Consider the following 17710-nt stretch of genomic DNA (forward strand, 5'->3'; position numbering starts at 1 on the left):
TATGATTAATCTTTTGTTTTCTGAGTTACCTTAGTTGCAGCTGTTCCAGTCCCTTGATTAAGGAGCCAAGAGGTGGAAAAGGGGCAGAGCGAGCTTTAAAGGAAGGCTACAAATTGGTTCACGCCATAACTCAGGACCATGGGGGGGGGGGGGAATTGGCGTTCATTATGTTTGGTTTAGTTAGGTTTTGTGTGTTTTACCCCTTTTCCTGTTTTTGTGGGCTGATCAGCCACTATTTAAGTTTCCCCTTTGTCTCGTTAAGTGAGGTCAGTTTGTTTGAGTTATCAGTTGTGTTGTCAACTTTGAGTAGAGTTTTGTTAGTTTGACCTCTTTTATGGGCCCAAGATTTTGATTCTTTTTGCATGAGCTAACCAATTATGTTTTTTGGGTTAAATAAAAAATCATTTTTTGGACTTTAACCTGTGCCTAAGTTTCCTTCACTGCTCAGTCCATCACAGGTACCCCAAAATGTGTATTTAGATACCAGGTGATCACCTGTTTGGGAGTCTACCCAGGACTGAGTGTAAACGTAGAGGAGATAGTGCTTTTGCTGTAGCAGCTCCAAAACTGTGGAACAATCTGCCTTTAGAGATAAGACAGGCCACTTCTGTTTTTTTTTATTTGTTTTGTTTTTATTTAATTATTCTGTACTGTTTTATCTTGTTTTAAATATAAGGCTATTTTCATTTTTATGTATTATGTGCTTTTTTTTTTTTACTGTTTTCTTTTATTCTATTGTTCTTAACTCATTTATTGTACAGCACTTTGGTCCTGTGCTGGGTATTTTAAAGTCCTTTATAAATAAAGATGGTTTGGATTGGATGAAATTAAATACATCTTGTTTTCTTAGAATTCACTGTTGTGATCCATTGGAACTCTTTTCCTCCTCCCTTGTTGTTCAAACCAAGTATTGATTTGATTTAGATGCATCTTTTGTTCATTCACTGCATTTTGTTGATTGATGAAAATATTGTGATTTTCAGCTAGCAGGGCTCAAATTAGAACAGAGGTCAGTCGTATTTGTAGGTTATTGCCAATAACCTTTAACTATTTAAATACATTTTGTTAAAGTGACTTTAATGTCTCCTGTTTTAGAACAAAATAAGAGAAAACAGATAACTGCTGTTGTGATACCCTTTATCTCTCGCCTGGGTTTGTTGGTTTTGTCAGGTCAAGTAATACAAAGAAGGACTGGCTTTGTTGAGCTTCCTCAGTAAAAACACTCACACAGGTAAACACTTATATTTTCTGTAGTAAATTTCCAGAGGCAGCCAGAAGGGGACGGAGGGGGGTAGCCTCCTGCACCCTGGTGACATACCCCTACTCCAAGGTCCTGCATGTGTGGGTGGTTGTGGTGGAGCGGGAAGAGGGAGGCAGCTGGAGATGGGGAGGGAAGGAAGAGAGGGGCACGTGACCCCTCCCTGGGGCCAGCTCTCCCGCTGACCCCAGTAGGCACCCCCATACTCCGCGACCCGCCAGGGAAAGGGGGCCCAGGCCCATCCAGACCGGGGCCCAGCGCAGCAGCGCCTCCCGGCCCCACAGAGCCCGGGACAGTCCACCCAACCCCACCACAGGGAAAACTGCACCCACCCCACCATCCACTCATCTTCCAGACTACATAAGACAATAAACACCCAGGCTGAGATCTTCCTCCACCTCTCCTGTATCTCCCCCTCCTGCAGAGAGAGCCCCTGAGGAGAGGAAAGCTCCTGCAAGATGTGACAATCTTCCCCACCAGTTGAAGAGCTTTATATTGTGCATCAAATAAAAGAACATTTCACAACTCTGAGTCAACAGAAACAGGTAACAGAAATGTCTCTAATGTAGACATGTACAGTGTAGTGTAAGCATTAAAAGATCATAAAGGAAACACTAACATTTATGTGAAACTAATTGTAATAAAAAAATGAGCAGGTGCTTTATAGATTTAAAAGAAAGAATCTGAAAACAACACTTTTTTGGTCTAAGTGATCAAAGTAGAAAACAGAACTGATGTTCAAGAACAAACCGTAGCTGCACTAATATTACACATCTCCATTGTTGTGGTGAACAGACATGTTGCTTTTAAAACCACATGCAGTGTGTGACCGTGACTGTTCACTGAGACCATGAACGCCACTTTGCTGGAGCCTTCTTCTTCTTCTAAATTGGAAGCAGAAGGAGCACGAGCTGCTTTGATCTACTGAAAGGAAAAAGAAGAACATCTGAGCTGAAACCAGTCAGCTGAAATCATTAAGACAGGAACAAATTCAATGCAGTGTCTCAGGTGGCTTAGCCTGTTACAACTGTTGATACAAGCTAAATACGGTTAACACACAGTGTCAGGGAGCTCCAGTGTGGGAACTAGTGGCTTTAGGTTTGTAGTCATTTAACTTTCATCCATTCATTCATTTAATTCAGGAGGAAGAAATGTCAGGTTGGTGCAGGCTGGTTACATGCATTTAGTCCCATGCTGTCTTTAACTAAATGACTTGGTTCACTTTATGGCTGGGCTGTATGTGGGGTTATATCATGTTATTTGGGCAGGAGTTCCTGTCCTCTGTTAGACTTAGAAAGTTTCTCCATAAGTAGAGTTTCTAACTCTTATAGCACATCTGTGGCTGACAGCTTTTTGGTGGCTCTTTTTACCCCACACTGGTTGTGAGTGTGTAAATAGCCCCACTAGTTCTTTTGGGTTGCAGTTAACTTGGGAGGAAAAGGTAGGTCTGCCATGACTAGATGAATAACAATTATCTGGGATACATACATTTCATAATGCATGCATATATCTCTATAAACCTGCCTGAGGGCTGCCATTTTTTACATTCAGTTATTTCTTTGTTGAATCTAAATAATGAATGTGTTACAGTTAAACTGACACTGGTCAGTGTAAATGGCTCATTGGGACACAGAAACCTTTAAATTAAACCCTATCACCTGATTTCGAGTGTCAAACAATATCAAAGCTGTAAAAGCTGTTTACAGTCAGAATTTATAAAACTATGATTGTAAATAAATTCAAACAAGTGAGCTTTTCTCTTTGTGCTGAACATCAACACTGTGATTTCTTAGACTGTAAGCTTTACTTTAGCACAACCAGTTGTAGAAGCTGCCACTCCAAATGTCTTTTGATAACAAGAAAAAAATACCTTTTCAGTACACGGCCTGAAGTTCTTCTCTGACATCTTCTGCAATCGGCTTTATCTGCTGGTTTGAAGACAATAAACCACAAAAAAGATGATTGAGTCACTTTGTCTGCGTCATGCAGCTCAAATGTGTCGTGTAACGATGTTGAATAGCCGTCGTTATCCCTCTGCTGCGTCAGTAGGGTTGTACTGTACAGCATCTCATTGATATGTGAGGAATGCTAATGTAAACAGACTTACATCATTAAAACATAAAGGGCAGGAGATATTTAGATATTTTTATATTTATATTACAGTTTATAGCTGACGGATATTACTAAATAGATAGAATTTACTAAATAGCTGGGTGAACATGAAAAATATGTCTATAATAACAAATGACCATGAGAGCCAGTAGAATTAATTCAACTGGACACTCGAAAGACGTCCTTAAATGCTCTTTAAGTGGCAGAACAAACGAACAAACAGTTAATCGCTTACTTGAGATGAAATCTGCTCAGCTACTTTGAAAACAGCTTCTAACTGGTTCCTCCTTTAACAGGATGACTGCTCAGGGGTAAGGCCATCATGCAGTCCAGCAACCTTTATGGTTCTGCTTTGATTCACCAGGAACTATTAGGGAAACCTTCCAGCGCCTCCTGTGAAAGACACAGGGATAAACACACAAACATTTATTAACATGTTCCACAGTCTTCCAATTTGATTTTCTCATCCTGTGGACAACAACGTACATGGATGCAGGTTTATTGTTAACTTTTGTAAGGTTTATTTAGTGAACATATCCAGCTGCAGCTCCACTGTGATCCTGAACTGGATAAGCACTTAAGAAAATGTGTCAATGAATGGACAAACATCAACTTACTATATTTATCCAAACAGATCCAAACCACAGATTTATCCAAACAATAATGCTTCACTGAGTCAGAGACTTTAATGTCTCTTCTATGTAAGAATGCAGGTATATCAGCACGAGACAAACTTGACAACAAAGGTTTTTCAGACTGCATGTAGCTGTCCTCTATGTCAGCTCACACATTTACATTTATGTCACACTTATTTCTGCATTTTATAATTATTACTTACATTTTGATTAGATACCTTGAGTTTGTAAATGATCAGATTACATAATTGGAATACAATGTATCCAATTCAGGGTTGCGGGAGGATGAAGCCTATCCCAGCTGATACAGGACAAAGACAGGCTGCCAGTTTATTGCAGGGCTAACACGATATGTGTAACAGAAAATCCACTTAAATGTTTAATATTTCTTATAATAATCATAATTATGACTATTATTTAAAGGTTTCTTTATAAATACATTTTGATTTTTTATAACCTCTAAAATATAAACCTGAGCTGTTTCAGATTCTGACCTCTGACCTCACTGCAGCTCCCTCTTGGAAGTACGTCTGCTTCTTGTCCCCAGTGTTGACCGCCTGCCCTTGATATCACGTACTGTACCTGAGGAACAAAAAAGGACAAACACTTGCCTTCATTTAAGAAGTACATTCATACAGAGGTAATCTATTGAAACACACTAGTCCACCCTTTGGGAGAAATCAGTTCCTGGCACAGTATGTTATACTGTGCCAGGGAATCTACATACACATTGGGGGTCTCAGTGGGGCTACCAAAAACCATCACCTCTGTCTTTTTATCATTGAATTTTAAAAAGTTAACAGACATCCAAGCCTTAATGTCATCGAGACACTGAAGTAATGGCTGTGTAAGGTATCTGCCTTTTTTCTTTAGAGGGACATAGATCTGACAGTCATCAGCATAAAAGTGGAAAGCAATGCCGTGCTTTCTCAGTACAGAACCAAGAGGAAGCAGATATAAAGAGAAGAGGAGGGGGCCTAGAACTGAGCCCTGTGGGACACCACACAAGAGGGGAGCGGAGGACGACGCATAGTCACCAAGGCTGACACAAAAAGTTCGCCCCGTCAAGTAGGACCTGAACCACTCCAGTGCTGTGCCCCTAATGCCCACCCAGTGCTCCAAACGAGAGAATAAAATGGCATGATCCACAGTATCAAACGCAGCTGTCAAATCTAAAAGCACAAGAACAACACAGTCCCCAGCATCAGTCGCTAAAAATATGTCATTAAAAACTTTTAAAAGGGCTGATTCAGTGCTATGAAAGGGTTTAAAACCAGATTGGAAAACCTCTAAAACATTTTGCTTTTCCAGGAAGGTCATTATTTTGTTGTAAACTACCTTTTCAAGAATTTTGGAAAGAAAAGGTAGTTTGGAGATAGGCCTGTAATTTGCAAGAACCATAGGATCAAGAGCAGGTTTTTTAATCAGGGGTTTGACTACTGCATGTTTAAAATCTTTAGGGACAACACCTGACATCAGACTATGGTTTACCAGCTCAAGCACCAAAGGACCAACTGTAGGTAACACCTCTTTTAAAAGTCGAGGAGGGACAGCATCATTTGGAGACCCTGCAGGCTTAAGATGACCAACAGTCTCCTTTAAAAAGGATAGAGTCACAGGCTCAAACCTGTCAAAGACAGCAGAGCAGGAAACAGAGACTGAGAGGTCGTGAGCATGAGGAGAGATTTGAGCCCTTGTGGAGGAGACCTTCTCGATAAAAAAGTGTAAAAAATTTTCACAGGCTTCTGATGAGGGCTCAATACAGTCAGTATATGGTGCATTAAGAACAGAGTTAATAGTATTAAATAAAACACGTGGGTTGTGGCAGTTTGACAAAATAATGTCAGATAAGTGTTTTCTTTTGGCATCTTTTACAGTTCTTTGATATCGACGCCAACAGTCCTTCAGCATCTGGAATGACACTTGTAGTTTGTCCTTTTTCCACTTGCGCTCAGCTCGACGGCAGTCGCGTCTGACAGCTCGGGTCAAGTCGTTCAGCCAGGGCTCAGATTTAGTTTTAGGCAGTCTGGATTTTAATGTAGCCACAGTGTCCAAAGCAGTCCGACAGGTAGAATAAAACCATGAGCTCAGTTCCTCAGTCTGGCTGCATAAAAAATCCGGGATCTTACAGATCTGGTCAAAGACTGTTGAAAAGTGTTCAGCAGTGGAGGAGTTAAAAACACGACAGCGCTGAGCAGCAGCGCGAGTTTTAACTGAGGCACAGGCAAGAGGAACTTCAAACAACACAGGACTGTGGTCAGAAAACACAGCATCACAAATCTCTATGTTAAAAATAGAAAAACCATGAGATAAAATATAAGGTAACGTTTACACCGTAACTTTAAGCTAGCACCATAAAGACGGTAAAACACGTAATAATATCTACAAATGCATCTTAAAGCTGTTATATTAGCACTCGGTGTATTACTAACATAACCACATTAACATTACTGACACTCGCTGACTTTTAATAGTCATTCTATAAATGCTGTCCGTTTAAACGGTCTTACCTGTACACACTGCATATCCACCGGATTGCAGCCAGAGTGGATTCTGGAGTCTTCCACGCTCCTGTTAGTGATCCTCCATCTGGATGGATGAGAACAACCTTCTGAACAATCTAGCAGGAGATGGCCCATATCTATGGGACTGATTTGTGCTAATAACTGTCACGGCTGGGGCGGCAGTCGTGTGGAGGGTGAGAAAGGAGGATCCAATAGCAGACAATGGCGGAGGTGCAAGTGGGTTTATTTACAGTGCACAAAACCAAGGTGTGAGCAGAACCAAACATAAACCTAAACTGGGAAAACTAATGCAAAAGGGAGGACATGAAACGAGGAGCAGAGAGACACTAAGAAACATGGAATAATGCAGACTACATGGAATTAAACAGACGACGCGACAGAGAGCACAGGAAAACACAGGGCTTAAATACACGGGGAGTAATCAGGGAATGGGCCACAGGAGGGAGACACAGCTGGGAGCAATCAGGCTAACGAGACAGGGGAGAGGTAAAACTGAACACACTGACATGAGACAAGAACTTTCAGAATAAAACAGGAAACTAACAGACACAGAGAACCAGACAGGACACTGAACTTGACAGGCAGACTCATGAGCAGACACAATAACACCATGGACAGACAGAGGGAACACAGAGAAGTGGGAGCAGGAAGGCAAAGAACAGAAACCTAACAAATGGCAAAATCACAACAGAATACACACTCAAAATGAACAAAAGCATAAGGAAACAAAACACTGAGTCCTCAGACTCAGGACCATGACAGCACCCCCCCCCCCCCCCCCCCCCACCCCAAAGGGCTGGCTCCAGACAGCCCAACAGAAACACAAAAACTGCCCAAACCGCCCCCCCAAAACCAAAAAACAGAAAACGACCTGACCAGGGCGGGCGGTGGGGATCCAGGAGGGAGGGACATAGTCCAAAAAGGCCCAGACAGACAGGTCAGGGGGCAGACCCGGAGGCCGACAGCGCCGGAGGCCAAAACAGTTCAGTTCCGGGGGCCGACTGTGTGAAAGGCAGTGGCAGTGGGGCAGGTCCGGAGGCCGACCGTGCGGACGGCAACAGCGCCGTGAAAACAGTTCTGGGGGCTGACCGTGCGGACGGCAACAGCGGCGTGAAAGCAGTCCTGGGGGCCGACCGTGCTCACGACAGCGGTGGCGACAATCCAAGTCCACAGGCCGGCCACGGTGGCGACGATGCCCAACATGCGGCCTGGCAGATGACCGACGATGTTGAGGCGGCAGCTGGGGACCAGAAGGCTGCGTGGCCCCTGCAGCATCAGGTGACGCGGAGGCTGGGCCAGGCGAGGCTGAAGACGCAGAGGCTGGACCAGGCGAAGCAGACGAGGCTGAAGACGCGGAGGCTGGACCAGGCGAAGCAGACGAGGCTGAAGACGCGGAGGCTGGACCAGACGAGGCGGAAGCTGAGGCTGGACCAGGCGAAGCTGATGAGGAGGCGGAAGCTGAGGCTGGACCAGGCGATGAGGATGCTGAAGCGGATGCTGGACCAGGCGATGAGGATGCTGAAGCAGACGCTGGACCAGGCGATGAGTATGCTGAAGCAGACGCTGGACCAGGCGATGAGGATGCTGAAGCAGAGGCTGGACCAGACGAAGCTGATAAGGATGCGGAGGCTGGACCAGGCGACGTTGAAGCGGATGCGGAGGCCAGACCAGGCGGAGGCGACGCTGAAGCCGGACCAGGCGACGGCGTGGGTGAAGCTGAAGCCAGACCAGGCGACGGCGTGGGTGAAGCTGAAGCCGGACCAGGCGACGGCGTGGGTGGAGCTGAAGCCGGACCAGGCGAAGCTAAGGCAGAGGCTGATGAGGAGGCTGCTGCGAGCGAGGATGATGAGACTGCAGCTGGCGAGGATGATGAGTCTTGGGGCTGGACGGGCTCCTCGGGCCCTCCAGCTGACGAGGCAGCAAGCTGGCTAGGTTCTCCTGAACCTCCAGCTGACGAGTCTTGAGGCTGGACGGGCTCCTCGGGCCCTCCAGCTGACGAGGCAGGAAGCTGGACGGGCTCCTCGGGCCCCCCAGGGAAGACAGTCTCAGAACCAGTGGGCACCGGAGCCCCTGGCACACACAGGACAGAACCAGCAGGTGCGGAGACCTCTGGCAGAGACAGAACAGAACCAGCAGGCACACGGGCCTCTGGCAGGGACGGAACAGACTGCAGCTGCACGGAGCACCGACCCTGCTCAGGCAGCGACAGCCGGGTGCAGTTCTCAGCTGGGTTCTTAGCCTCCAGGGGTCCAGAGTCAGCTGAGGGCTGTAACTTAACCTCTGGTGAGGCCCTGGAGCAAGTAGCAGTCTCTAAACTAGCCAGCTGTTGAGGAACGATTGCATTTTTAACGTGTTTGTCTCTCTGCAAATAATACGTACTAGAAAAAGACTCAAAAATGGGAGGCACAGGCGCAGCCTCCCATTCACAGGGAGTCGGTGAAGACAGAGACGGCATAGATGACTGGGCTAGCGGGGATACCGGAGACCGAGTTGAATGCTGCTGTGCAGCTAAACGAGGTAAAGACAGCTGAGCAGGAGAATGAACGGGCAACAAACAGTTCTCCTTGTCATCTGCTGCACCAAACAAAGCCCCTGAATAAACTGTCCCACAGTCCAAAACAGAAAAAGAGTCCTTCTCACTCACCACAGTCGGCAGTTCTGAAGTCCTAATATCCGGCTACGGGGTGACGCACCGACGGCGCGATCGTCGCTTCCTCTCTGCTGACGGATCCAACGGGCCGGGCAAAATCACATCCGGCGGGCCGGGCAAAATCACCTCCGGCGGGCCGGGCAAAATCACCGCCAGGAGAAGCTCACATGACTGCTCTGGGGTGGCCGTAGTCCGCTGCTGCTGGACAAAGTCTGTGGTTTCCCGAGCTTGCACTACCCCCCGGGCTTTATGCAGGGTGCAAAGGAAGGCGGAAACTCCCTTAAGCTGGCAGAGGTAGGGATTTCCCTCCAGGATTGCCTCGATGGCATTTAACCCCACCACTTTTGCCCTTGTGTTGGTGGTGTGAGTTACCCAGTCCATCAGGCGTTGGATGCGTGTGAGGTCGCTCTCTACGGACAAAGCTGCTGGATCCATCTCGTGGTCGCGTCGTACTGTCACGGCTGGGGCGGCAGTCGTGTGGAGGGTGAGAAAGGAGGATCCAATAGCAGACAATGGCAGAGGTGCAAGTGGGTTTATTTACAGTGCACAAAACCAAGGTGTGAGCAGAACCGAACATAAACCTAAACTGGGAAAACTAATGCAAAAGGGAGGACATGAAACGAGGAGCAGAGACACACTAAGAAACATGGAATAATGCAGACTACATGGAATTAAACAGACGACGCGACAGAGAGCACAGGAAAACACAGGGCTTAAATACACAGGGAGTAATCAGGGAATGGGCCACAGGAGGGAGACACAGCTGGGAGCAATCAGGCTAACGAGACAGGGGAGAGGTAAAACTGAACACACTGACATGAGACAAGAACTTTCAGAATAAAACAGGAAACTAACAGACACAGAGAACCAGACAGGACACTGAACTTGACAGGCAGACTCATGAGCAGACACAATAACACCATGGACAGACAGAGGGAACACAGAGAAGTGGGAGCAGGAAGGCAAAGAACAGAAACCTAACAAATGGCAAAATCACAACAGAATACACACTCGAAATGAACAAAAGCATAAGGAAACAAAACACTGAGTCCTCAGACTCAGGACCATGACAATAACGCCCATTGTATGGACTGATAACAGCCGAAGCGGGTGAATAAAGTCACCCAGTAGCTAGCTGTGCCATTACCCAGCATACATCACTCCCTCCGTAAATGCAATAAACCATACAAAAGTATCGTTCTACCTGTTTTTTTCAGGTAGTTGTTTACATTATATAATTTATTGTGTACTTTGACAAAAGTGCAGCTGGGATAACCACATTTACTCAGGGCCTTTTTGATGTGCCGTTCTTCTGCCTCCCTGGCCCCTGTGTCAGTGGGGATGGTGTTCGCTGTGTGTTGTAGCGTCGTAATGACACCCAGTTTGTGCTCCAGTGGATGATGAGAGTCAAACCTTAAATATTGATCCGTATAGGTAGGTTTATGTTACTGTTACGGATTCAAATATTGGGGATGGATACAAGAGGAAAAACCAAAATAACAACACTGGTCCGGCCGGGTTGAGTCAAACAATGATTTTAATGATCACACGCGTGGGAGATGGACACCGTACGCAGACAGCCTCAGATCTCAAAATGGTGGAGCATTGATCAAACTCTTATAGCCTCTAGTGGCCCCCACCTGATCATAAAAGCCTAAACATTCACATGCTTTTCTCTCACACAGCGCCTAAGCTACACAGCAAAATCTCCAGTGTTAAATTAACACTCTGAGTGTTAAATACAACACTGTTGAGTGTTAAATTAACACTTTTTACAGTGTTATATGTTTAAAAGTAACCTAGTCAGTTTTGAAGATTAACAATGGCTAACACTGAGCAGTGCTGATTTTCTAACACTGGAAAATAACTCAAAATGTTAGAAATATTCCAGTGTTAGAAAATCAGCACTGCTCAGTGTTTTGTTTGGTTTTTTGTTTTTTTCTTTCTTCCCCCCCTTCTCACCGTCTCTTCTCCCCTTTGGTTTTCTTTCTCTCCCTCTCTTTCTTTCATTCTTTCTCCCTGTCCTATCCCCCAGTCATGTCTGTCCCGTTTGTAGCAACTGAAAATAAAATAAATTCATAATTATAATAAAGGTCAATCAAATGGACCAATATGGCAAGGCCATGATGATCCACTTGGTAAAATAAATCCGCTTGGCATCTTTCTTGGCCTTAAGACAACAATTCTGATGGCTAAAGATCCAAACGGGACACAAAAACAGGAAGAAAAAAAAGAAACAAAACCTGTAATAATATGAACTTCACTTCAATATGGATCTGTTGACTCTTGACACAGCAAAGGAATATGCTCTCCTTCTCAAGGACAGGCACTGACTCCCACTTATCTCCTGGAGCCAACTGTCCCTTATGGAGACACAACATTGCCGCTACAAGGTTTTGCAGATTGTTAAGTTGATATGTGTGTAATGCTCTGAATCAGGTATGTAATATTAAATGAATGTTGTTTAATCAACTGCCACTACTTAAAACTTAGCAAAAGATATAACTGAATAAAAGATCACAAAGAAAAACATGATATCAGTGTTATGTAAGTACGTGCGGCCTTCTATGCTCGAAGACACTCCAGTCCATAGATCAGCCAAACATCTGACCTCAGTTACTCCTCCTGTCTCTGGCACGCCCTTTTTGCTGCCCGATCATCCGTATTGGTCCGTCACTGTCCTGCACAGTTTTAATGCAGAGTTGTTAAGGTCAGCACTCTTTTGCTCTGCCTCACTTTTCATCTGGGCTTAATGGGCGTCTCGTCACAGCTCTGTCAGCTGAAGCTGTCTGGAAATCTCCCCCGTGTAGTGAAACGGGCCTTGGATTTAACGCTCTCCGCCTCCACTGCATGAGATCATTTTCCTGCAACAGTGTTGACATTTTCAGGTTGTTGTTGTGGGTCCAGCTGCTGTAGCATTTGGTCAGGGTCACATCAAAGATGGTAGAGGAGAGAGCAAAGATGGTAGAGGGGAGAGCAGGAGTCCAGGTCAGCCTCGGCTTTCCTTTAATTAAGGGTCTAACATGGCATAAAATAATATTATAATCCCACAGTACACATCAGCTTTTAGATGTCCCCCACTACTGATGGAAATCTCAGTCTAAGAAGGCTAACCTGCCACTTTTCATATCCTCCCTGGTGAATTTGATGTGTTGGTCCACTGAGTTAATGGGATCTGTGAATTGTGGTACGTCCTGGTTTCATCTGCCTCTGTAATGACATCTCTCACCTTCTCAACAAAATCCAGGGTGTTCTGGATGTGGTGTTCAGAGCTGCCCACCAGTGGGTTGAGGATCAAAGCCAGAAATTTGGAGACAAAGTTGATCGTGCAGACAATCGGTCTTAAAGGTGCACCCTGTTTATGTATTTTCGGTAAACCACACAGACTTGGTGTAGACTCCCCTGGGTATAGCCTTTGGTATGAGGTCCAGTCAATAGCCTTGTCTTGTTCTAACTGTTTCAGACAGTCTATCACCTTCTTCCTGTAGACACTTCCTGGGTCTCGTTTCAGGGGCTCATAAGTATTTTCATCACTGAGTAGTGACAAAATTTTCTCATGATAGTCTTTCTGGTTTAGCAATACTGTGCACCTACCATTGTGTGCCAGAAGGATGATAATGTTATTGTCATCACTAAGTGATGTGAGTCCCTTCCTCTCTTCCATGGTGATGTTGGATGCTGGGGGCCTTGCATTGCTGAGACAGGCCGAAACCTTCGTCCGTAGTTGCTCTGCTTCCACTTTGTCTTGGTGTGACAGCAAAACCCTTTAGCAACTACGTTTTTCTCTGTTTGGGTGAGCTGTCTGTCAGACAAATTACTCACCCACTTTTCCACAACCTCGGTGTCGCGTCCTTCTCTCTTCTGGCTGCTGAGGACACTCTCCACATTTTACGGTAGTTTCCGATGTACAACAAGTTCTCAGTAAAGTCAAACACCTTTTTAAGAGTATTCTCATCTTAAAGCATTGTCAGTCTCCGTCGGATCCGCTCCTCTTGAGATTTTAGCACGTCGATAGTAAAAAATTTTTGCCTCACTCGTTCATTAACCCTTTAATGCCGGTCGGAGCGGGCATGCTCAGTTTTGCGTAACTATTTTTAAATCCCGGTAGAACTGCAACCACGTAAGCTAGCGCAATCATTTTGTTTGCATATGAAACTGGAGGAGTTGTACTTACATCTTATGCCATCAGCTTGTCCAAGGTCACAGTTTCCTTCCACATATAGCTTTGCAAAAAAATTGCATAAAACCACTTGCAGCAACAAAAACAAAATATTCCAGAAACACGCTTTGCCGATCCGATCAGCTGTTCGTAACACTTCCTACGTTGGAATAGATCATCAGCGCAAACTATCACATGCCCACCATTACCTGCCCGAAACCAGAAGTGGCGTCATTTTGAAACTGTAGTTTTTTACCTTCAGGGCCTCATCAACCTAATCTGATGTTTTTAAAAGTTATGTTTGACTTTATGACTTTCTGAATAGTTTCTGGGATGGTTAGAACTCAAATTGCAATGCTGGAAAAGGCTTATTTTAGTTCACATTATATTGCACATTTTGCAAATTTGCATTATAATATTTATTTTCGTTTTTCCTGCAGTATATAAAAATTGGTGTATTTCAAAAATAAAACTATGAAGACACTCAAAATAAATTTCCTGTGGTGGGAAACTATTTTATGCAACTTTTTTGTATTTACAGTTTTGAGGGATAAACCTCTTAAATTTCTTTTTTGAAATTTCTGAAATTACTATGCACTTAATGCATATATATTACTAAAATGTGGGCTATAATGGTTGTATTGATGTATAGCAACTTGAAATGCTCCCAAAATTGGCACTACAGCATGTAAAGATGTAATATAAGATCTGGCGGACTTGGTTCTGTGGTAAGTCTTAAAGGGTAACTGATGTTGTGCCTTCTGGAGGACTTCTGTTGCTCGTAAGCCTTTAACTGAAGAGCTCATTTGCAGACTTTTAAGAGTAATCCTGTTTTGTTGGCATCTGAGGCTGAATCTCAGGTGGTTCCTGTAGTCCGCCATCTTATGTGCGGTTTGCTCATACTGGCATACAAGTTTTAGGCATTCGTTGCCAAAGTGGGTTAAAACGTCTTGATGCATTCTCAATCATCCAGGAAAGTAAATCTCCAAAAGTTCATTCTGTTCTTCTGGACGTAGCGTTTTGTGGGAGAAACGTTTTGTCACTCATCCAAGTGACTTTTTAAATCTCAGCTGACTGCAGGTTTCCCCAATCTTATAAACAGTACACTGCATAATGACTGAAACGAGCCCACTGAAGGAACAATGGGCTGGGAGGTCAGTTCCTTAATCTTAATTATGCAAATTGTCATTACCATCTACTTTGTAGAATGGGATAGGATCCTCTCAAGATTTATATGGGCGGGTAAAAAGCCAAGAGTTAAGTTCAAAACACTTCAGCTTCCCAAGGATAAAGGAGGATTAGGCCTCCCTTGCCTACAGGACTACTACAGGGCAACACAAATAAGAAATCTGGTGGGCTGGTGTAAACCTGGATACTGTTCAAGATGGAAGGAAGTGGAATTGTCCTTGGGAGGTAATTTCCCTGTCAGGGCACTGATAGGAGATCCTTCAGAGTTACAACTCCTGGGATACCCGGGCAACCCTTAGATAGTAAGTTCAATAAAGATATGGGAAAGAGTACTTAAAAAGTATCAATTAATCCAGAGGGCTGGATTCCTTAAATGGTTTGCATATGACCCAGAATTTTTGCCTAGTAAGATCGACTCGACATTCAAAACATGGGCAAATAAAGGTCTCACCACATACAGTAACTTGTTGAAAAATGGAAAAGTGATGAGTTTCCAGGACCTTAAGAAAAAGTTTGGGTTGCAAAATCAAGATTTTTTTAGATACTTGCAACGGAGTATTTTCCTGAATAAAAAGCTAAAAAATCCTCAGTTATCGACTGGGAATGAAGATATTATATACAGGGAGTGCAGAATTATTAGGTAAGTTGTATTTTTGAGGAATAATGTTATTATTGAACAACAACCATGTTCTCAATGAACCCAAAAAACTCATTAATATCAAAGCTGAATGTTTTTGGAAGTAGTTTTTAGTTTGTTTTTAGTTTTAGCTATTTTAGGGGGGTATCTGTGTGTGCAGGTGACTATTACTGTGCACAATTATTAGGCAACTTAACAAAAAACAAATATATACTCATTTCAATTATTTATTTTTACCAGTGAAACCAATATAACATCTCCACATTCACAAATATACATTTCTGACATTCAAAAACAAAACAAAAACAAATCAGCGACCAATATAGCCACCTTTCTTTGCAAGGACACTCAAAAGCCTGCCATCCATGGATTCTGTCAGTGTTTTGATCTGTTCACCATCAACATTGCGTGCAGCAGCAACCACAGCCTCCCAGACACTGTTCAGAGAGGTGTACTGTTTTCCCTCCTTGTAAATCTCACATTTGATGATGGACCACAGGTTCTCAATGGGGTTCAGATCAGGTGAACAAGGTGGCCATGTCATTAGTTTTTCTTCTTTTATACCCTTTCTTGCCAGCCACGCTGTGGAGTACTTGGATGCGTGTGATGGAGCATTGTCCTGCATGAAAATCATGTTTTTCTTGAAGGATGCAGACTTCTTCCTGTACCACTGCTTGAAGAAGGTGTCTTCCAGAAACTGGCAGTAGGACTGGGAGTTGAGCTTGACTCCATCCTCAACCCGAAAAGGCCCCACAAGCTCATCTTTGATGATACCAGCCCAAACCAGTACTCCACCTCCACCTTGCTGGCGTCTGAGTCGGACTGGAGCTCTCTGCCCTTTACCAATCCAGCCACGGGCCCATCCATCTGGCCCATCAAGACTCACTCTCATTTCATCAGTCCATAAAACCTTAGAAAAATCAGTCTTGAGATATTTCTTGGCCCAGTCTTGACGTTTCAGCTTGTGTGTCTTGTTCAGTGCTTTTGGGCACTCCAGTGATGTTGCAGCTCTGAAATATGGCCAAACTGGTGGCAAGTGGCATCTTGGCAGCTGCACACTTGACTTTTCTCAGTTCATGGGCAGTTATTTTGCGCCTTGGTTTTTCTACACGCTTCTTGCGACCCTGTTGACTATTTTGAATGAAACGCTTGATTGTTTGATGATCACGCTTCAGAAGCTTTGCAATTTTGAGACTGCTGCATCCCTCTGCAAGATATCTCACTATTTTTGACTTTTCTGAGCATGTCAAGTCCTTCTTTTGAACCATTTTGCCAACTGAAAGGAAGTTGCCTAATAATTATGCACACCTGATATAGGGTGTTGATGTCATTAGACCACACCCCTTCTCATTACAGAGATGCACATCACCTAATATGCTTAATTGGTAGTAGGCTTTCGAGCCTATACAGCTTGGAGTAAGACAACATGCATGAAGAGGATGATGTGGACAAAATACTAATTTGCCTAATAATTCTGCACTCCCTGTATATATATTCGAGAATGCATATAGAGATGGACCCTATCAAAGAATTATTTCCAAATTATATTGTTCACTGATCAATCTACGAGGTCATGATACAAGATATGTTAAAGCAAGATGGGAAACAGAGAGCAATCTATCCCTAACAGGAGAGGAATGGGATGGGATCTGTAGGCAGCAGTGGTCAGTAACAAGCTCCCCCTCGTGGAGGGAATTCATTTGGAAGAATGTAATTAGTTATTTTATTACCCCAGCTCAAAAATCCAATTATCCTCAGAATACAACATGCTGGAGGAGTTGTGGACATGCAACAGAAAATCATTTCCACATTTTTTGGGAATGTCCCCGTGTGGTTCCATTTTTGAAGGAAATACACAAGGTCATGGGAACAATCTTCCAAAAGAAAATACAATTTCGTTTTGCATTATTGTACCTAGGCAACCTAAAGACTCTTGATCTATGCAAACCGGATAAATATTTGTTCAGTGTGCTGTCGGTAGCTTCCAAAAAGGCCATAACTCGCCTTTGTCTTAAAGAGGATACTCCTACTATAGATGAATGGATTGATGTGATATATACTATTTTTGGAAAAATAACCTTTAGGCTAAAGTGGCAGGCGGACTCATTTGAAGAATATTGGTTGAAATATGTACAAAATGGGAGGCCCGATTTTGTATAATGTCATTGTATTTCTTGGTTTATTTGTTTTTGTGTTTTGTTTGGTTTGGTCTGTTTGTCTCTTTTGATGTTGATTTGCTTTTCTTTGCTTTCCCCCCCACGGTGAATAGTTTGAATTTGTTGTACATGTTGTATAAATAAGAAAACTAATAAAACATAAATAAAAAAAAAAAAAAAGGAAACGGGAGGAAGTTTTAGGAGTGAGGGCTGTGTTTTGAGATGTGAGAGATTTGCGACATTTAGCGCAAATCTTGTGTAGTTAGTGTGTAGTGTAGTCAATAGTTTTGTTGTGTGTGTCAGAACAACGAGGCAACTGCTGAATGTTACAGGAGTAATACATCCCCTGTTGTCAGTGCTCCAGGTATCAGGCTTTTGATGTCCTCCTTT

General features: G+C 43.8%; 1 long non-coding RNA gene across 1 annotated transcript; it reads right to left on the minus strand.

Moving 5' to 3' along the window:
* Nucleotides 1-2767: 2767 nt before the first annotated feature.
* LOC146578579 (uncharacterized) lies at nucleotides 2768-6666 on the minus strand. Its single transcript, XR_014891489.1, has 4 exons — nucleotides 6516-6666; nucleotides 4500-4587; nucleotides 3606-3763; nucleotides 2768-3186 (listed from the first exon to the last, which is right to left on the minus strand). It is a non-coding gene; the product is annotated as an uncharacterized LOC146578579 (long non-coding RNA).
* Nucleotides 6667-17710: the final 11044 nt, after the last annotated feature.

The sequence above is a fragment of the Mchenga conophoros genome, linkage group LG3 (genome assembly GCF_057382185.1).
Source record: "Mchenga conophoros isolate Kocher_MC1m ecotype Shallow Benthic linkage group LG3, M_conophoros_male_GT1.1, whole genome shotgun sequence".
NCBI lineage: Eukaryota > Metazoa > Chordata > Actinopteri > Cichliformes > Cichlidae > Mchenga > Mchenga conophoros.